We start from the raw sequence: 21413 nt of genomic DNA on the forward strand, positions 1-21413 counted from the left end.
AAAAATCGTTGCAATGAAAAACCAAGCAACATGTGATTACTGTCTGTATAAGTTGTATCTATGAGATAAATAATGACTTCTATCATCTTTCAGAGTATTTTTTACATCTAATATTGTCCATTCGCATTGCCATGCAAGCACTCCCAAGTGACATTATCCAGCAAAAAGCCAATAGCAATGATTGAGAGAAGTACTCCTCTGGTATGTCTATATTTTAAATAATTGGTAAAAAAAAAAAAAAAATGGTCTTGCATGCGTCTTTACTGTTCAATCAGGTGTACAAAAGAAGCATTCAGAGGATGCAGTCGATTTTACTTATGATGATTAGTAAGAAAAAAATCCCTGAGACAGGCAAAAGAAAGCAGCTTGACTACGAAAGAAAATTGCTCTCTTCTATAAGTTCTTGTCCACGAGGAAGGTGCCATCAGATTTCCTCCCGGTTGTGACTGTGATGATAAACAAGGGCCTTCCAATGAATAACTGTAGAACGTCATTTCACCTTGCAGGTAACATTTGTTTAAAGTTTCTGGCTGCTTCTTGTGACTGGTCATTTGTTTGTCCTCTTAATTCCCAAGCACATGGCCCAAGATCCACCGAGTTCTTGGCGTCGAGATTTCTGTCCCCTAGAGTTCCTACTGCCCTTTCATCGTAATTTTATTTGTTTTCCTTGCTATTATATTTACGCCAGCGTGTAAAAATAATATTAAATGGTGGTTATATTCCGGTCTGGAGAGTGCAAATCCCTTGTTTTTGTTGTCCTCGTATTACCTCGGATAAGCAAGAACGCTCTTGATCAGTCTGCCCCTCTTTCTTATTTTGGGGTCCATTTTCAGTTAATGGCAGAGCCGAGGCACCACCTGATACCATACATTTGAATCGGACCAGGAAGTATAATCATCGGCCATCATAAACCTCTATCTGATTCCAAAATGACCCAGATTCTTCATTGCTCCTATTCCAACTGGCCTTATTATGCAATTCCCTAAAAGTATCTCACGGAGTTCCACCACTCCTGTCCACTTGGTGGTAAAGGTTGGCAGCATACTTTACATATTTCCCTCCTTGCCAGAACAACAGATGACGATGGATAATAAAATGTAAAAGAAAACTGCTTACCTTGCGCTTGCCGCATCGCCAAGTGGGTTTCTATTTTTTTTATATGTTCTCCTTCGTTGTCTATCGAAAATCTGCCTTGCCCCTCATCTAAAAAGAAATAGTCAATCCTCGAGTAATGACCATTCTTCTTACTCTAAAAAGAAAAAATCCTGCATATTCCACTTACCTTGCGCCACACATCGCAGAGGTTCAGATTTTTAAACTGTAGGAGAGTAGGATCTGCTTACTATGGTTACCCCACTTTTGCTGATGTTTCACTGTTTTTCGACTTTAGTCTGGCTGGGGCCCTGCTAACCAGGACCCCAGCCGCTTCCTCTCTAAATTGATTGCAAGTACTTTAGGTACACTCCAGTTTGGTTACTGGGGTACCCTTGTGAGTCCCTAGTCTATGGTACACCAGGTACTAAGGGCATAGGTACTACAGACGCCTACCAGGGGCTGCAGCATGTATTATTCCACCCCTGGGAAGCCTTCGAAAATTACACCACAGGACTGCTACTGCAGCCTGGGTAAAGTGGTGCATGCACCCCTTACTAAGATATATGTTGCCTATATCTACCTTTTAATCACTGCACATAGAAACCCATCATTCACCCCTATGGCAGGCCTTATCAATCCTGAAAGCAGAGAGCTTGGTTTTGTGTGAGAGGGTGCATGAGCAGGGCCCCTCTGCAGGCTTCAGAACCTATTCTCTGGGGCTGTTCAGTGATGCAGCCAGACCATATACTCTTAAGTGCATTATAACCTTGGGGTAAATGCTAACTTTGGAATGGCTGCATGGAAACATGTCGTGTTTGGTGCCAAACACTTTGGAATCCTACCCCCCCCCCCCCCCCCGCCAGTCCTGGTGGCGGGGGTAGAATTCCACCCTTCTAGAGGGAGAAACATGTACACACCGGTATACCCAGTACCAGTTTTAAAGAGTTCTGGCATAACAAAATGGATACTGCTGCCACAGACACGAGTCTGACCTCCTGCTGCTGACCGAAACCCTGCCAGGGGAGATCTGGACAATAGGTTTCCTGTCACAGGGAGGCGTGTATCCACCTCCCAGACAGGCTTTAGTGTATTGGGGCTGGGTGGGTACACTCTGAGAGTGCTTTGAAGTCTGCACTGGGGGCACATTTGGTGTCCCTGTGCATAGTCCAGTTCAAACCGGTTGCAGGGGCTACCCCTTCTCTGGCGCGAAACTGGACAAAGGAAATGGGTGTAGCCACCCCTCTCTCCAGACCCTCCCCTAGGTGGGTCCCCAGAGTATGTCCAACCCCTTCCTTTAGTATAAGTAAGGAACCCCTGGCAATAGGATTTTAGATTACACGTGGACGAAAGTCTGAAACTGAATCCTGGAACTTCGACGCTCTACTCAAGCCTAGAGGACGGAAGAATCTCCCTTGGGGTCAAGGAGTGACTTCCCTGCTTGGCAGGCACCAATGAAGCATTTGTCGGTCTGTATCTCCGAAGCTCCCGCCGGACTCTGAAGAATTTGCAGCCCAGGAAGAGGATTTCCAGACTTCTCAGAGGCCGACCCGAGTCCCCAGCAAAGCTGAGACCCGCAGCCCTCGTGAGTGACGTGGAACTGGAACTCCTGGACACTGTGCACATTTGCAAGAGCATTGACTTCTCGAGGTCTCTTACTTTTAGCCCAAGCCCTAAGCACCTTTTGCACCAATGTTCCGTGAGCCCGCTGTTTGCATTTCAGCTCGAGGCTCCTTTGCAATCCCTGGTCCGTCAACTGGTAGGTCCCTACGAAGGCAACTCTGATTTTCCTTGGGCTTCCCTGGTTGCTCCATACGTGCCCTGACTCTCCACCGCGTGGTGAGTCCCTCGGAACTTGCTGGTCCACACTGAAGCATTTCTTTGATTCCTGCGTGGGTTGCTGTTGCCAAGGCTTGTTGGGTCCAATCCAGGCACCGACACCGCAGCACTCGACATCCTTCGTGGGACAGCTCGATTTCAGATCCTGGTTGTCGTCGACGCCTCCTGGTCCTCGTGGCTGAAGAGTCAAGCTTCACCTCTTTCACCTGAAATCACCCGACATCGGTGGGCATTTGACTATCATGCCCCTGGTCACTGGCAAGTGACCCAGACTCTGTCCCCTCTTCTTTCAGGTTCTTTCTGCTACTATCCATTGCACCCTTCATCAGCCTTATATCTCACAACTTCAAAATGAACAATTGATGGACAGAATGCAGAACCATGTCATACATTCACCCCAGTACATAGATCTGGGCCTAAATCCATTGTTTTTTGCTCACCATGCCATTCCAGGTTGAACCCAGCCATGTGCAAATCAGTCTTGACCCTTTGCCCAGTGGGAACAGTCCAGCCCAAACTGCCAGGCCAGGTCCTCCCTGGACTGCAACCAAGCATCTCAGGACTGGTTTGGGGATTTCAGCCCTCATCAGCCAGGATAGCTTGACTCCAGTGGCATGGAGAGCACAGGACCCACGTCTGGGCATACCCGTCCCACTCGGGGTGACAAATGCAAAAAGAACAATGATTGCACAGAATGCAGAACAATGTCCTACATTCACCCCAGGCTGGACTGTTCCTATGAGGCACAGGGTCAAGACTGATTTGCCATTTGCTGGGTCTGAACTAAGGTGGCAAAAGCGAGCTAAAGAATGATGTTTGCTTTGTTCACCCTAAGTTGGCAGGCTATGCCCAGACTTGGGTCCCTTGCTCACTTTGCCACTGGATTCAAGCTATCCTGGCTGATGAAGGGTGTTACCCAGAAACCGGTCACAGGATGCTTGTTTCTGGTGCAGGGAAGACCTGGCTTGGCAGTTCGGGCTGGACTGTTCCCATGAGGCACAGCGTCCAGGCTGATTTGCATATAGCTGGGTCTGAACTGATGTGGCTAAGTCAGCTAAAATAGCATGATTGATTCAACCCAGATCTGTGACAGGGGGTGAGTGTCTGAAAAGTTTCAGCACTCCGTCCATCATCTCCTTGTGTTTGCTTTATATCTCGCTACTTCAACCCCATTATTGCCTTAATCAGAATGGCTGTCCCCCTTGTGCAATGTTTCTGATCTGAGGCCACTACTTTCTCCACCCACCTTTGCTTTGTGAAGAGATTCATGCACTTCGACCGCAATAAATCGGTTTCCTGCAGCAGGATGATTTCTCTCAAATATTGAAGCACCGGGCGCTGTCTTCTTCTGACCCACAGCCCTTTCACATTCCAGCATAAAATTGGCAGTCCCCCACCCCCATAATCCTGAACCTAATTCTCCCCACAATTGTGACCCTAACCAACCTGAGTGAGGCATTTTTTTCATTTTCTCCCTATGCTCCCTACCTCATGTGCAAACAACCCCCTCCCCCTGGAACCTTTCTACTCCTACCTTTGCAAATTACTAAGGTGGGGCGTAGGGGAATGATGGTGCATTGAGACTTCATTATCAATTCTTATTTTATCTTATTCTTATTAAACAATATATTAACAATATATTTCTTCCTAACTGTTTTGTTCAGCGGTTACAGACTCTTCGGTTGGAAAAATTATTCAACGATATCTCCAGTTAAGTGCAAGAATGTCCAACATTTACTGATTTACAATGCCCTCAGAGACGAGGGGGTTGATGAGTACCAGCTTTACTTACCTTGTCTCAGGTGCCTTCAGGGCATATTGGTTCTTCAGTGTGGTGGTCTTTGGAGTTTCTACCTGGTCTCCCCCGGATATATGGAGTTTTGTGATAATTCACATAAGTCTGTGTATCTGTTAAGTGACCAGCAGTTTCACATGCTGAATATATGGTGGAAGCGGATCAAACTGTTATAGTATTTATATATATAGCGCTTATGCTTACTACCCCTGATGAGGCATTGAAAGCGGTTCTCTATAGTGATTGCTGGAGATTATCTGCAGATGTGCTCAGGGACCGAAACCTAGTTCTTGTAAACGCTGGCCTGACTCAAGGCAAGACCAGGCTGGCCTATGTGAAGTTGGAGGTACATTTTATTTTACCTATTTTCACATAGCTGTTTTGCAGTGGGAAGGCAACACAAATATCCTCAATTTTTAGGTTTCGCTGGGGGGGCGGAGCCGTTAGGCTCCTCCTCCAGAGAAATCTATTGAGTATAGTAAGCACTATAGAACACGCCCCCCCGTCCCATTGGCTAGCTCCATAAATGGAGCCTAGCCATTGGACGAGGGGCCTGTCCATCAATGCCGGACCAGACACGGGGGCGTTCCCGAGATTCTTTGGCTTTTGCCGACGTCACGCGACGCCGGGAACGCCCCCGAGTCTGTTCCGGCATTGCCGGCACCTCCCTTGCTGCTCGGGTCTCCTTATTTGTTCCTAGCTGCCCCTCTCCCGCCTCCCTCGTCCTCTCCCGCCCCCCTCCCGCCGTTCGTGTACTCTCCCGCCTCCCTCGTCCTCTCCCGCCCCCCTCCCGCCGTTCGTGTACTCTCCCGCCCCCCTCGTTCTCTCCCGCGCTTGTTCCTGGTGCCCGTCTTCTGCTCCGGCCGGCCGTCGTCAGCTCTCTCCTCCCCCTTTCCCGCCCCCTCCCGCTTCTCTCTGATGCCCGCCTTCTGCCCCGGCCGGCCGTCGTCAGCTCTCTCCTCCCCCTTTCCCGCCCCCTCCCGCTTCTTTCCTGGAGGCTGAGCCTGGACACAGCTCCATGGAGGCGGGCGGGACACAGCGGCTCCGTCTGGACCTCTCCCGGGCCGCTCCAGGCCCCCCCAGGGCCCGCTCGTGCCCCCCGGCCGAGGAGCGAGGTGTGGGCCTACCTGATGACCCTGGCGGACCGGGGCCTGCAGAGGAAGAAGGCGGAGGAGGAGGCCAAGCACGATCTTCCCGGGTGAAAGGGTGGGGGTAGCCGAAAGAGAGAGAGGAAAGCCATGGGGAACAGGGAGAGTGGGCAGAGCTAGAAGTGTGGGGAGGGCGGGGCTTCGTCGAGTTGTTTGGAGCCCCCGGCCCTCCCCACAGGCAGGCAGTGAATGGGACCACTACAAACACCGCTTGGCTCTGCAGGCATGGACCGCCACCACCGCACCTCCCCTGCCCCGGTCCGCGCCGCCGACTGACACTACCAGTTCCGAGTCATCCTGCTGGGGGACGCCACGGCGGGGAAGACGTCGCTGGTGCAGCGCTACACCGAGAAGTCCTTCCTGGAGCAGGCGGTGTGCACCCTGGGCGTGGAGTTCCACGTGAAGATGCTGACGCTGGCGCCCGGCGTGCGGGTCAAGCTGCAGATGTGGGACACTGCGGGGCAGGAGCGCTTCAGGTGCATTACACGGTCTTTCTATCGTAATGCTGTTGGTGTTCTCCTGGTCTTTGATCGGAGTAATCGGTCCACCTTCCTTTCCTTGGACGACTGGTATATGGAGGCCATGAATGTGCTTTCCGAACGGGCTGTCTTTGTGCTGGTGGGACAGAAAAGCGACCGGGATTCTGGCTATCTTGTGCCTAGTGAGGAGGCTGCAGCCTGGGCTGCTCATCTGGGCATGACCTACATCGAAACATCAGCCAAGAGCAACTTAAACGTAGACCACCTATTCCACACCCTTGCAACCAAAATCTATGATGCGGTCACCCATGGGGCTGTAGACCGAGGTATGGTTGTCCCTTCTGAAGGCTGGGATGGAGTGAAGGTGGTTTTTAGGGTTCATAACTTCACTCCCAAGAAAGAAAAGACTGCAAGCCAGTGCCAGTGCTGAGTGGGACAATGCTGGGACACTTCTATTGAAGGCTATTAGGAAAGAAGTGCAGTTCATCACATGTTGCTAGCACCGGACGCTTGGTGAAGAAGTGTAGTGCCAAGAGGGAAAGTTGAAGAGTTGGCAATGAACATTGATAGCAATAACTGTAATCAAGGTGGCGAGGACCACCTCCAGCTGTATAAATAAGAGGGGTAAGCCTGTGCAGTCGGGATGATGTTTACACTACAGCATTTTTTATAAACTGTTCTTAATATTTATTTTATAATTTTATGTATCCACAATCCATGTACTTTAGTATAAGTGGGAGGGAGAACCTTCCACCGAAGTGCCGCCTGCTGGGCCATCTCAATTAAAGGGGTTTCCTCTTTGTGCTGCTAGGATGAGAACCAGGAAGGATGGTGGGAGTGAGGCCCCAGTGGGGTGTTTAGCTGAAGACACTGCTAGTGTGATGGTCTGAGTGAATGTCCCAGTAGTGTCATATCTAGTGCTCTTGGGAACAGGACACTGGTGGGTGCTAATGATGCCTCCCCACTGGCATAGAATGGGGTTCTTGGCAGAGTGCTCAGTGCTGGGGTGACTTGCTCAAGAGGTTGTCTGTCTGGGACTCGACTGGGTTGCAATAGCAAGATATTTGGTGCAGGCCCTGAGGGATGGCTTGTGCTGTGATTTGGCAGGTGAGCTTTCATTTAAAGCCTGCACTGCCTATCGTGGGTGTGTGAATAAAAATGTTGCATTGTTTTGAGAAAAAGTAAGAGGGTACAACATATGTATGTGTGTGTGTGGGTTGATGCGCATGCACCAAAGGCCAATTGTCTGTGTAGCATTGGTTTAAAGTAAAGCTTCAAACTAGTGCAACCCAAGGGTTTGTTCAAATTATTTGTAACTCTGTTCCATTAGACTTTACATTTGTGAACTCCAAGCCTTCTTTAGCCTTCCCTGGGACTTGTACCCGACTTTACAGATCTCGGAGGACGCTCAAATCCATTTACTGTGATTTTTCTTTTGTTGTGTGAACTAACTTTCAGCCCTTGGAGAAATCCTATTTGCCAAAACTTTTATATTTAATTACTGTTTTTATGTGTTTTTATGTTGCTCTTTCTCCTCCGTCCTAAAATGTGAAACAGATGTACCACAGGAGTTTGTATATTTTAATGATCTAATTTTGTATGGTGTGGCGGATCCACTATCTTTCCGATCTTCCCGGATTCTTAATCGCTCTCTTTTGTATACTTGGCCTTATTGGTATATCGGCTTTGCCTCCCCGCGGGACGTTCCAAACTCGGTCTCTCCACCCGAGGATACATGCCACAGATCACAAGGTGAGAGAGAGAGGCTGGTGCGCGGGAGTCCTTGGCCGGCAAGGGTCTGCTCGCTCTAATTCCGGGTGCGGCACTTACCCCTCCCGAGCCTCCCTCCTTCTTGCCCTGCTGACATGTCACTTCTCGGTTAGACCCCATTAGAGGCGCAGTCCGCTGTCGCTCCGCGGGGCCGGGAGTCAGTCCTGCTGGGATATGATCCGGCAGACCCGAGGTTGCGGCAGACATCACCTGCCTGCTGATGGAGGCTACACACGGTGTCTGTCAGCTATGAGGAGGCAGAGCACGCCTCCGTCTGCCCCTCCGCCACACCTGGAGCTGCGCGAGCAAGTGCTCACCTCGGTACTTAAATATAGACCCAATTGAACACAGTCTCTGTCTATGTAAATATGACGAGAGACAGCGAAAATGCATAAAATAAAATACTTGATGCCAAGTTCACAACGGAAGTACAATTTATTTAAATTTCGGCTCTGCAGGAAACATCAGAAAGCCCCGCCTCGACCCAATCAAATTATAAAAGGATCATCGGAATAAGTCGGTATTTCAGTTGCGAGAATCATTCCTGTTAGATAAAACGTAGAAGTGTAAAATCTACAGCATGCTGTTTTTTCTGCGTTTTACACTGGTCAAAGTAAAGGCACGTTAGGTAATAACCCCTCGTCATTAGGTAAGGCACACACATGGTGAAATGCTCTAGGAAACATGCTTAGCTTTGGAGATGAGCGTGTCTATGAAACACCGAAGCTGATGGCGGGGGCGGGCTTTAGGACCCAGCAGAGACGGCGGGAGGCGGCGGTGTGTGTGGATATCACTGGAAGCCCAAAGAGAGTGCTGCTGAACGCTGCCTTCAATCTGCAGCTCAGCAGCAGCAGCTCCGAACCAGGGCTCGCAGCCTCACTGCTCCCGGAGCACCAGACCGGTGGACAGCATACAATGGAAGGCGCCAGGAGGCGGGGGTGCCCGGGGAGCACCGCCTGAGCCGCCCCGCACAGGGCTCACCATGAAGAAGCCGCCGGTGGTAAGTGGAGTGATGTCTGGGGGCAAGGGGTGCAAGGATGGGTCCGTGTGGAGGGATGTGACAGCCATTGTAGAGCAGATCAGAAGCTGCGCGGGAAGACCACTCATCATTTCAACCCTTCCAGTCAGATTTAAACAAAAACCCTCCACAAACCCCACTACAGCCACTGTGCCGATGTAAGCACACTTCAAACCTGGTGCAGCCAGATATACTCACAAACACTTAGTAAACAATCTTTGCATTTACATAATGTCTTTTCTAGGTATGGTGACTTGAAACTAAAATAAACGTGATCCGAATTAAGGGTCTGTATACATTTTGTGGCTCAAGATAATTGGGCTGTCAGCTTGTGGGTGTCTTTTGCACGTGTGTGCCCCTGTTGTCTGCTTGTGCCTCTGTGTGCCCCTGTTGTCTGCTTGTGCCTCTGTGTGCCCCTGTTGCCTGCTTGTGCCTCTGTGTGCCCCTGTTGCCTGCTTGTGCCTCTGTGTGCCCCTGCTTGTGCCTCTGTGTGCCCCTGTTGTCTGCTTGTGCCTCTGTGTGCCCCTGTTGTCTGCTTGTGCCTCTGTGTGCCCCTGTTGCCTGCTTGTGCCTCTGTGTGCCCCTGTTGCCTGCTTGTGCCTCTGTGTGCCCCTGCTTGTGCCTCTGTGTGCCCCTGTTGCCTGCTTGTGCCTCTGTGTGCCCCTGTTGCCTGCTTGTGCCTCTGTGTGCCCCTGTTGCCTGCTTGTGCCTCTGTGTGCCCCTGTTGCCTGCTTGTGCGTGTGTTGGGGGGGCTCTGTTGGTGTGTGTGGGTCTGTGTGTGTCTGTATGTGTCTGTATGTGTGTCTTTGTGTGGCATTTGCCAGAGATTAAACTATTGGCATTGTAAATGACAATGCCATTTATTTATCTGTTGTGAAGACCAACACATAAATACAAATTTTGTCATTTACAGTGCCAATAGCTCAAACTTTTCAAAAGGCGAAACCATTGCATTGTAAATGCTTGTTTATCATTTAGAACTGGAAGGCATAAGGCAAAACCAGACGTGAAGAGTTAGACATCAACAATGCTCACGGGCAAACAGGCATGTGGAGAAATCTGGAAGTATTGCAACAGGTTTTTACCACCGAAAAACTCGTGGGGCTGGTTAAAGAGTCAGGCCACAGACTTTGCCCCAAACTCTTAGAGGGTTTGGAATGTTATGAAAGCTTAATTTCTCAACGGAAAGCCACCCTCTTAGAACTAATATATCATTTATTAGGTCGAAGCCTCCAATGCAGGGCATGGCCCTGCTGGAGGCAAAGACTTATTGTGAACAGGAGAATTTCAGTACTGCGTGAAACCACGCCCCCTTTTTCCATTGGCAGGCCTCTCGAAACGGAGGCCTGCCATTGGAAAAAGCTCCTGTTTAGCAGATTTGTCTGCTCTGGATCCCTCCTCTCGAGGACCCCATGACCTGCCTTACGGTAGCACGACAATATTTTCAGAAATATTGCCTTGGCAACCATGAGGCAGGTCATGGAGTCCTGGAGGGGAGGGATTCAGTAGCTGTTCCCGCCCTGTTTTTGTTTTTTTTGTTTTCGTTTGTGCCGTCATTGCAGCACGTTCCTCGGCGGTGGAGGAGGTAGGGGAGAGGGGGTGCTGGTTTTAAGACTTGTTTTTTTATGTAAAGCGCTATGACAGCTTCGGGTAAAGTTCGTGCTATATAAATCGCTTTAAATAAAAAAAATAAAAAAATGCATAATCCTCGCCTCGGCCATAGAATTATTCACTCGTACTCGGAAGCTTTGGTGTGGTAGTCCTATTTTACTGTCTATCGGTTTTCAAACCATTTCAAAGACTAGATCGAAAACCAATAAGCGTGTGCGTGAAAAAAAGCACTAAGTTTCTGATTTCCACCCTTGTGGAAGGAATGAGGACACCACTCTGGCATGCCGACCATGGGAGATTCCGTCGATTGGGCGGTCTAATTGTTTTAGATCTTTGTGCACCCTTAGATTGCTGCAGGACTAAGATTCCCAGCGCGCAGCGCTTGACAAACCGGCGTCGGTACTTCCGGCACGCATTTCCGGTCGCCTGGCTGTGCGGAGGCTGGTGCTGCTGAGTTGAGTGGAATATGGCGGCCTCGGCGGTAGTGGAGTTTCAGCGGGCGCAGACCCTGCTCAGCACGGACCGGGACGCGAGCATCGACATCCTGCATTCTATCGATGAGAGGCCATGGTGGGCTTATGCTGGGACTATCTTGTGAGTGGTTAGCGAGGGTGAAGGGCTTCACTGTCACACACTGCTGACTCACCGTGCCGGCTAGGCCGGGCTAGGTATTGAAAACTGGCGAGGCTGAGACTTAATTCGACTTGAGTCATTATAGTCCTGCCAGTGGTAAGTTGTGTGTTTGTCTGCCCTCCACATCCTCTGATCAGGCACGATTAGTGACGGAACGCCTGACTTCGGGGCATGCCGAACGGACCAACTGTGCTTAAGCATACCTGTGAGTACATATTAATTTTAAAGGCTGCTGGGTAGCTTAACCGTCTGGATAGGGGTGGGTTTCAGAATGCATTTACATGAGTTTATATAAGAGCCCGAGTACAGCTGTCTGAATGGAGCCACAACCTGTTCCCGATTCTAGGAGTAGAGCTAGGTGTGGCTGTCATACCGGCGTTATAGGACACTGCCCCTGTGCCCCATGCCTGCAGCCATAGTCTCGGTTGCAGGAGAATGTGTTGAAGGCTGATAAAAAATGAGCATAGCACAGTTGCTTTTCTGTGGTATTTAAGGAACTATGTTCGCGAGGTGGTGGTTTAGTGTACAGAGATAATGGTCAGCCAGCTGGGGCCACCATAACAACGCCGCATGTGGTCAGGTGTCATAGCTGTGGCACCTATTCTTTTGAGGTTTTTTTTATCTAAAAACTAGCGCTCCTATCTGCTCGGAATGTACATTTGTTCGAGGTATTTCCAGTGGATTGCCTCTGCAGCCAGTTTGAAGTTGGGATCACCGTTTTCTATTCCGGATACCTAGTTGTACAGTGAGACGCCTTTCCGTGACGCGCTCTTCTAAACAGTAAAATAGATGTCCAGCTGGGCGAGGGGTGGAGCTGGTATGTTAGGTGTATGGGAGTGGGTATGAAACGTGGTCTTAACTTTCCTTATAGACGATATTCTGAGAACACAGGAATGTTCATGTGTTTTTGAGGGAGGCCTGTGCTGTCGACAGTAAGCTGGACCACCAGACTACTCCATTGGGCGCAGAGTACCTTCGAATTTTTTGTTTCTTGCTCGAACCATGATAGCTTGCCATCAAATACCCAGGTTGTCATAAAAATGAACCCTGGACAGAACACTACCATATATTTTAAAGGTAGACCCAAAGGGGTTCCTGCAGTTCAAAATCCTGAATCTTGTTTATTGCTCTTGTCAAGAAGAGCAGTCGAAACCTCCCTGAAGTCCCACCGTTCTGCCTGCTGCTCGTCGGAGATTTAAGAGCATGAATTCCTCTTTTGAGCTTATTTTTTTTTTTTGTAAACCTATATTTATATAAATAACTAATTCTGTTCAGGAGGAAACTGGTCCTCATGACTTCTCTGGTCTTCCTCTGAGAAGGTTCTAGTCGGTCCTGGCACGGCGTGTATTGCATAGCATCGCGCATGCTGCCAACTTTTTACAGTTCTAATTATTGGTTTCAATGTTTTGGTTCTCCCGGGTTCACTATAACACAGGGTGGCAGAAGGGGGTGGATCAGATGAAGACTGGGGAGGAGAAGGTGACATTTGAGGGGCGGAGATGCAGTGGTGACTGGTGAGGTTTGTGAGTGGTGGGCTGGGCTTGTTTCGAGGGGAAAGAGATGCACGTTGGCTGCTCCAATGTTGTCAATTAAAAGAAGTTTCCCGTGCTATGAGGAATGTAAAATGATTACATTGATGATAAAGAGCACTTTTAGATTTACCAGTGCAATTACTACACAGATCCATACATTCCAATGATTATTTATGCCATGAGATATATCCTTGCCGACGGTTGATGTGGCACAGAGCACCTCCTTCAGTTCCAGGGCAGAAGTGGTATAACAGCCTGCTCTTAAACCAGGTAACAATGTTTGAGTCCCTGCATCAACTGTGATCTTCGGCAGGTTGCTTAAGTTTCCCTGGAAATAGATTCTTTAAAATATTTTTTTAAATCCCCAATGCCTCCAAAGGTTATCTTTTCCTGGCATCCCTCAGTCAGCTGTTCAGGGGGAGAACAGAGCGACAACAACCAGATGCTGAATGATGCCTGCCATTGGTTACTGTGACCACAAATCCTAAGATTCTTTGAATGGCACAGTATAATTGCGTGTGGCTTTTATGTCCCGGGCCAGCGAGCGTGACTCTGCAGATAGATAGATGAACTGAGTCTAGCACGTATGTATGTATATGCATATGTGTATATACATATACATTTACACCGATCAGCCCCTCCCACCCATCACATTTATAGTCCTAAACCAGCATTTGCAATGCAATGGGTCTCGCATTTTAGAAACTTTGACCTATTTGTTTTGTAAATTGCAATGCCTTTTATTATTGCAGGTGTTTTAAACACATAAATAAAAGGTATTGTCATTTACATCGCCAATAGCTCAAAATCTTGCAATTGCGAGACCTATTGCATTGCAAATGCTTGTATTTTTAAAGGCTTCGGTTTAAAACAGAGCACCAAACTGAGCTCGAAGAAAAGACGCACAGAAAATGGGCCCTGTTCTTTTTTTGTAGTTATGTAAGATGTAAAAGTGCGATGCACTTAATATTCAATTCTCCGTCCTTGGTCTCAGACGCCACACCCACCCCCTTGCACAAGACCAAAGCAATCAAACATTGGGTGTGGAAATGTCTGCAGAACAGCTATGCGTACTGAACAACGCCCTTCGAGTGACTCAGTTCATTGTTGGTATAACAAGTTAAGAATCCCTATAAATATCTCGACTTTGTGTAAGCCGACCTTTGAGCTTTTGGAAATTGTTGCAAGCCAACTAAAAACAAGCATTTACAATGCAATGGTCTCAGCATTATTAAAGTTAGAGCTATTGGCATTGGTCATGACATTTTTTTAAAAAACCTAAATAAATGGTATTGTCATTTACAATGGCAATAGGTGAGCATTAGAGAGTAGTAGAGAGTATTTGCCGACACTGAGAGCCACACACACACAGACCGCCACACACACACAGACCGCCACACAGAGACCCCCCCACACACACACACAGCCCCACACACACACACACACAGCCCCCCACACAGCATCCCCCCCACACACACAGAGCCACCCACACACACACAGAGCCACCCACACACAGTCACGCACACAGTCATGCACACACTCATGCACACACAGTCACACACACAGCCGCACACACACAGAGCCCCCCACACACACAAAGAGCGCCACACAGAGACCCCCTACACACACAGAGCCCCACACACATACACACACAGCCCCCCCCCCCACACACACACAGAGCCACCCCCACACACACAGAGCCACACACACACAGTCTCACACACACACACACACAGTCACACACACACACACACACACACACACAGAGCCATACACAGTCACACACACACACACAGGGCAAGAAAAACGAGAGCGCAGAGGGCAAGAAAAACGAGTGAACAGAGGGCAAGAAAAACGAGGTAACAGTGGGCAAGAAAAACGAGAGAGCAGAGGGCAAGAAAAACAAGTGAACAGAGGGCAAGAAAAACGAGAGAACAGAGGACAAGAAAAACGAGAGACTCTTTTGTTGTAACCTGCACACGCCACTTTCCTCTTGAAACACACTTTTTGCTACCTCTCACATTTTTTTAGGTCTCGGCTCAACGCGCGGAAGCGCGTCTCCGCCGAGATCTTTTGTCAGCGACTATGCTTCCCAGGAGACCGTGTCGGCCACGCGCATCCTTTGAGGCGATTTGTAACTGGAACGCGCGCTGTGGCCAGGCGCTGTCTCCTGGGAAGCGCAAGCACCCCACACGCATGCGCATACACACACACAAGCGCCCATGCACGCACGCACATACATACATACAGAGACACCCCCCCTGACACATACACACACACGCGCACACACACACACAAGTGCACTGAGGCCCCCCTCCCTCCCTCCCCCGCCGTCACCGTCGCACGCATACATACACACACGAGCATACACGCACACACACACACACAAGTGCACCAAGCCCCCCCAGCCTTTTTTTGAACTTACCTGGCCAATGTCGGGGACTCTGCTCAGCACGCGGCGCCCAACCTCCTGCTGGCGCGGCCCGGGGCTCCACACCGCTCACAGGAGCCCCGGGCGCGAGATGCATTTCACTCCGCCTGCCTCCTCTTCCGGTCTGGACGTGGCCCCGCCCCCGTCACAGGCGACTGTGCCTGACTTCCGGGGCGGCCGCGGCGGCATTCCGGGGGCATACTCAATTCTATATTTAAAGTGCCTCCTACTGTGTAATGTGACAGGCGGCCTGAAATTATGTTTTGCGAGACGTTTTTATGATGTAAACTTTTAAAAGATCTCTTTGAAAGAAGAATTTGCAGACTAAACAAAACGACGGCATTGGAGACAAACAGGAAATGTACCAGAATTTTACAAACAAAAGACGAAGTATGGAACGAAATAGTGACAAGGAAATAGAACAGTCTCTCACAAAAGTATGCAGAAAACGGTGAGACCTATTAAATGAGTGCAGAGTGAGTGCAGAGTGGTAATGCAGAGTAGTGAGTAGTGAGTGCAGAGTGGTAATGCAGAGTAGTGAGTGCAGAGTAGTGAGTGCAGAGTAGTGAGTGCAGAGTAGTGAGTGCAGAGTAGTGAGTGCAGAGTAGTGAGTGCTGAGTAGTGAGTGCTGAGTAGTGAGTGCAGAGTAGTGAGTGCAGAGTGCAGAGTAGTGAGTGCAGAGTAGTGAGTGCAGAGTAGTGAGTGCAGAGTAGTGAGTGCAGAGTAGTGAGTGCAGAGTAGTGAGTGCAGAGTAGTGAGTGCAGAGTGCAGAGTAGTGAGTGCAGAGTAGTGAGTGCAGAGTAGTGAGTGCAGAGTGGTAATGCAGAGTAGTGAGTGCAGAGTAGTGAGTGCAGAGTAGTGAGTGCAGAGTAGTGAGTGCAGAGTAGTGAGTGCAGAGTGCAGAGTAGTGAGTGCAGAGTAGTGAGTGCAGAGTAGTGAGTGCAGAGTAGTGAGTGCAGAGTAGTGAGTGCAGAGTGCAGAGTAGTGAGTGCAGAGTAGTGAGTGCAGAGTAGTGAGTGCAGAGTAGTGAGTGCAGAGTGCAGAGTAGTGAGTGCAGAGTAGTGAGTGCAGAGTAGTGAGTGCAGAGTAGTGAGTGCAGAGTGCAGATTAGTGAGTGCAGAGTAGTGAGTGCAGAGTAGTGAGTGCAGAGTAGTGAGTGCAGAGTAGTGAGTGCAGAGTGGTAATGCAGAGTAGTGAGTGGTAATGCAGAGTAGTGAGTGCAGAGTGGTAATGCAGAGTAGTGAGTGCAGAGTGCTGAGTAGTGAGTGCAGAGTAGTGAGTGCAGAGTAGTGAGTGCAGAGTAGTGAGTGCAAAGTAGTGAGTGCAGAGTGCGTAGTGAGTAGTGAGTGTGCAGAGTAGTGAGTGCAGTGTGGTAATGCAGAGTAGTGAGTGCAGAGTGGTAATGCAGAGTAGTGAGTGCAGAGTGGTAATGCAGAGTAGTGAGTGCAGAGTGGTAATGCAGAGTAGTGAGTGCAGAGTGGTAATGCAGAGTAGTGAGTGCAGAGTAGTGAGTGCAGAGTAGTGAGTGCAGAGTGCAGAGTAGTGAGTAGTGAGTGCAGAGTGCGCAGAGTAGTGAGTGCAGAGTAGTGAGTGCAGAGTAGTGAGTGCAGAGTAGTGAGTGCAGAGTAGTGAGTGCAGAGTGTGCAGAGTAGTGAGTGCAGAGTGTGCAGAGTAGTGAGTAGTGAGTAGTGAGTGCAGAGTAGTGAGTGCAGAGTGTGCAGAGTAGTGAGTGCAGAGTATGCAGAGTAGTGAGTGCAGAGTGTGCAGAGTAGTGAGTGCAGAGTGTGCAGAGTAGTGAGTGCAGAGTAGTGAGTAGTGAGTGCAGAGTAGTGAGTAGTGAGTGCAGAGTAGTGAGTAGTGAGTGCAGAGTAGTGAGTAGTGAGTGCAGAGTAGTGAGTAGTGAGTGCAGAGTAGTGAGTAGTGAGTGCAGAGTAGTGAGTGCAAAGTAGTGAGTGCAGAGTAGTGAGTAGTGAGTGCAGAGTAGTGAGTGCAGAGTAGTGAGTAGTGAGTGCAGAGTAGTGAGTGAGTGTGTAGAGTAGTGAGTAGTGAGTGTGCAGAGTGAGTGTGCAGAGTAGTGAGTAGTGAGTGTGCAGAGTAGTGAGTGCAGAGAGAGTGTGCAGAGTAGTGAGTGCAGAGTGTGCAGAGTAGTGAGTAGTGAGTGCAGAGTGTGCAGAGTAGTGAGTGCAGAGTAGTGAGTGCAGAGTGTGCAGAGTAGTGAGTGTGCAGAGTAGTGAGTGCAGAGAGAGTGTGCAGAGTAGTGAGTGCAGAGTAGTGAGTGCAGAGTGTGCAGAGTAGTGAGTAGTGAGTAGTGAGTGCAGAGTGTGCAGAGTAGTGAGTGCAGAGTAGTGAGTAGTGAGTGCGGAGTAGTGAGTAGTGAGTGCAGAGTAGTGAGTAGTGAGTGCAGAGTAGTGAGTAGTGAGTGCAGAGTAGTGAGTGCAGAGTAGTGAGTAGTGAGTGCAGAGTAGTGAGTAGTGAGTGCAGAGTAGTGAGTAGTGAGTAGTGAGTGCAGAGTAGTGAGTAGTGAGTGCAGAGTAGTGAGTGCAGAGTAGTGAGTAGTGAGTGTGCAGAGTAGTGAGTAGTGAGTGTGCAGAGTAGTGAGTACAGAGAGTATGCAGAGTGAGTGTGCAGAGTAGTGAGTAGTGAGTGTGCAGAGTGAGTGTGCAGAGTAGTGAGTAGTGAGTGTGCAGAGTAGTGAGTGCAGAGAGTGTGCAGAGTAGTGAGTGCAGAGAGAGTGTGCAGAGTAGTGAGTGCAGAGTAGTGAGTAGTGAGTGCAGAGTAGTGAGTAGTGAGTGCAGAGTAGTGAGTGCAGAGTAGTAAGTGTGCAGAGTAGTGAGTAGTGAGTGCAGAGTAGTGAGTGCAGAGTAGTAAGTGTGCAGAGTAGTGAGTACAGAGAGAGTGTGCAGAGTAGTGAGTGCAGAGTAGTGAGTAGTGAGTGCAGAGTAGTGAGTGCAGAGTAGTGAGTGCAGAGTAGTAAGTGTGCAGAGTAGTGAGTAGTGAGTGCAGAGTAGTGAGTGCAGAGTAGTAAGTGTGCAGAGTAGTGAGTACAGAGAGAGTGTGCAGAGTGAGTGTGCAGAGTAGTGAGTAGTGAGTGTGCAGAGTAGTGAGTGCAGAGTAGTGAGTGCAGAGTAGTGAGTAGTGAGTGTGCAGAGTAGTGAGTGCAGAGAGAGTGTGCAGAGTAGTGAGTGCAGAGTAGTGAGTAGTGAGTGTGCAGAGTAGTGAGTACAGAGAGAGTGTGCAGAGTGAGTGTGCAGAGTAGTGAGTAGTGAGTGTGCAGAGTGAGTGTGCAGAGTAGTGAGTGTGCAGAGTAGTGAGTGCAGAGTAGTGAGTAGTGAGTGTGCAGAGTAGTGAGTGCAGAGAGAGTGTGCAGAGTAGTGAGTGCAGAGTAGTGAGTAGTGAGTGTGCAGAGTAGTGAGTGCAGAGTAGTGAGTAGTGTGTGTGCAGAGTAGTGAGTAGTGAGTAGTGAGTGTGCAGAGTAGTGAGTGCAGAGAGAGTGTGCAGAGTAGTGAGTGCAGAGTAGTGAGTAGTGAGTGCAGAGTAGTGAGTAGTGAGTGCAGAGTAGTGAGTAGTGAGTGCAGAGTGTGCAGAGTAGTGAGTGCAGAGTAGTGAGTGCAGAGTGTGCAGAGTAGTGAGTGCAGAGTAGTGAGTGCAGAGTAGTGAGTGCAGAGTAGTGAGTAGTGAGTGCAGAGTAGTGAGTGTGCAGAGTAGTGAGTACAGAGAGAGTGTGCAGAGTGAGTGTGCAGAGTAGTGAGTAGTGAGTGTGCAGAGTGAGTGTGCAGAGTAGTGAGTAGTGAGTGTGCAGAGTAGTGAGTGCAGAGAGAGTGTGCAGAGTAGCGAGTGCAGAGTAGTGAGTAGTGAGTGTGCAGAGTAGTGAGTGCAGAGAGAGTGTGCAGAGTAGTGAGTGCAGAGTAGTGAGTGTGCAGAGTAGTGAGTACAGAGAGAGTGTGCAGAGTGAGTGTGCAGAGTAGTGAGTGTGCAGAGTGAGTGTGCAGAGTAGTGAGTAGTGAGTGTGCAGAGTAGTGAGTGCAGAGTAGTGAGTAGTGAGTGTGCAGAGTAGTGAGTGCAGAGAGAGTGTGCAGAGTAGTGAGTGCAGAGTAGTGAGTAGTGAGTGTGCAGAGTAGTGAGTGCAGAGAGAGTGTGCAGAGTAGTGAGTGCAGAGTAGTGAGTAGTGAGTAGTGAGTGTGCAGAGTAGTGAGTGCAGAGTAGAGTAGTGAGTGTGCAGAGTAGTGAGTAGTGAGTGTGCAGAGTAGTGAGTAGTGATTGTGCAGAGTAGTGAGTGCAGAGAGAGTGTGCAGAGTAGTGAGTGCAGAGTAGTGAGTAGTGAGTGTGTAGAGTAGTGAGTGCAGAGAGAGTGGGCAGAGTAGTGAGTGCAGAGTAGTGAGTAGTGAGTGTGCAGAGTAGTGAGTAGTGAGTGTGCAGAGTAGTGAGTAGTGAGTAGTGAGTGTGCAGAGTAGTGAGTGCAGAGTAGTGAGTAGTGAGTGTGCAGAGTAGTGAGTGCAGAGTAGTGAGTAGTGAGTGTGCAGAGTAGTGAGTAGTGAGTGTGCAGAGTAGTGAGTACAGAGAGTATGCAGAGTGAGTGTGCAGAGTAGTGAGTGTGCAGAGTGAGTGTGCAGAGTAGTGAGTAGTGAGTGTGCAGAGTAGTGAGTGCAGAGAGAGTGTGCAGAGTAGTGAGTGCAGAGAGAGTGTGCAGAGTAGTGAGTGCAGAGTAGTGAGTAGTGAGTGCAGAGTAGTGAGTAGTGAGTGCAGAGTAGTGAGTAGTGAGTGCAGAGTAGTGAGTGTGCAGAGTAGTGAGTACAGAGAGAGTGTGCAGAGTGAGTGTGCAGAGTAGTGAGTAGTGAGTGTGCAGAGTGAGTGTGCAGAGTAGTGAGTAGTGAGTGTGCAGAGTAGTGAGTGCAGAGTAGTGAGTGCAGAGTAGTGAGTAGTGAGTGTGCAGAGTAGTGAGTGCAGAGAGAGTGTGCAGAGTAGTGAGTGCAGAGTAGTGAGTAGTGAGTGTGCAGAGTAGTGAGTACAGAGAGAGTGTGCAGAGTGAGTGTGCAGAGTAGTGAGTAGTGAGTGTGCAGAGTGAGTGTGCAGAGTAGTGAGTAGTGAGTGTGCAGAGTAGTGAGTGCAGAGTAGTGAGTAGTGAGTGTGCAGAGTAGTGAGTGCAGAGAGAGTGTGCAGAGTAGTGAGTGCAGAGTAGTGAGTAGTGAGTGTGCAGAGTAGTGAGTGCAGAGAGAGTGTGCAGAGTAGTGAGTGCAGAGTAGTGAGTAGTGAGTAGTGAGTGTGCAGAGTAGTGAGTGCAGAGTAGTGAGTAGTGAGTGTGCAGAGTAGTGAGTGTGCAGAGTAGTGAGTAGTGAGTGTGCAGAGTAGTGAGTGCAGAGAGAGTGTGCAGAGTAGTGAGTGCAGAGTAGTGAGTAGTGAGTAGTGAGTGCAGAGTAGTGAGTAGTGAGTGCAGAGTAGTGAGTAGTGAGTGCAGAGTAGTGAGTAGTGAGTGCAGAGTAGTGAGTGCAGAGTAGTGAGTAGTGAGTGCAGAGTAGTGAGTGTGCAGAGTAGTGAGTACAGAGAGAGTGTGCAGAGTGAGTGTGCAGAGTAGTGAGTAGTGAGTGTGCAGAGTGAGTGTGCAGAGTAGTGAGTAGTGAGTGTGCAGAGTAGTGAGTGCAGAGAGAGTGTGCAGAGTAGCGAGTGCAGAGTAGTGAGTAGTGAGTGTGCAGAGTAGTGAGTGCAGAGAGAGTGTGCAGAGTAGTGAGTGCAGAGTAGTGAGTAGTGAGTGTGCAGAGTAGTGAGTACAGAGAGAGTGTGCAGAGTGAGTGTGCAAAGTAGTGAGTAGTGAGTGTGCAGAGTGAGTGTGCAGAGTAGTGAGTAGTGAGTGTGCAGAGTAGTGAGTGCAGAGTAGTGAGTAGTGAGTGTGCAGAGTAGTGAGTGCAGAGAGAGTGTGCAGAGTAGTGAGTGCAGAGTAGTGAGTAGTGAGTGTGCAGAGTAGTGAGTGCAGAGAGAGTGTGCAGAGTAGTGAGTGCAGAGTAGTGAGTAGTGAGTAGTGAGTGTGCAGAGTAGTGAGTGCAGAGTAGAGTAGTGAGTGTGCAGAGTAGTGA

At 49.3% G+C, this 21413-nt stretch overlaps 1 pseudogene; it reads left to right on the top strand.

The window, feature by feature from the left end:
* Nucleotides 1–6063: 6063 nt before the first annotated feature.
* LOC147703317 (ras-related protein Rab-39B pseudogene) lies at nt 6064–7242 on the top strand (annotated as a pseudogene).
* Nucleotides 7243–21413: the final 14171 nt, after the last annotated feature.

Source organism: Lissotriton vulgaris, chromosome 7, assembly GCF_964263255.1.
Source record: "Lissotriton vulgaris chromosome 7, aLisVul1.2, whole genome shotgun sequence".
Lineage (NCBI taxonomy): Eukaryota > Metazoa > Chordata > Amphibia > Caudata > Salamandridae > Lissotriton > Lissotriton vulgaris.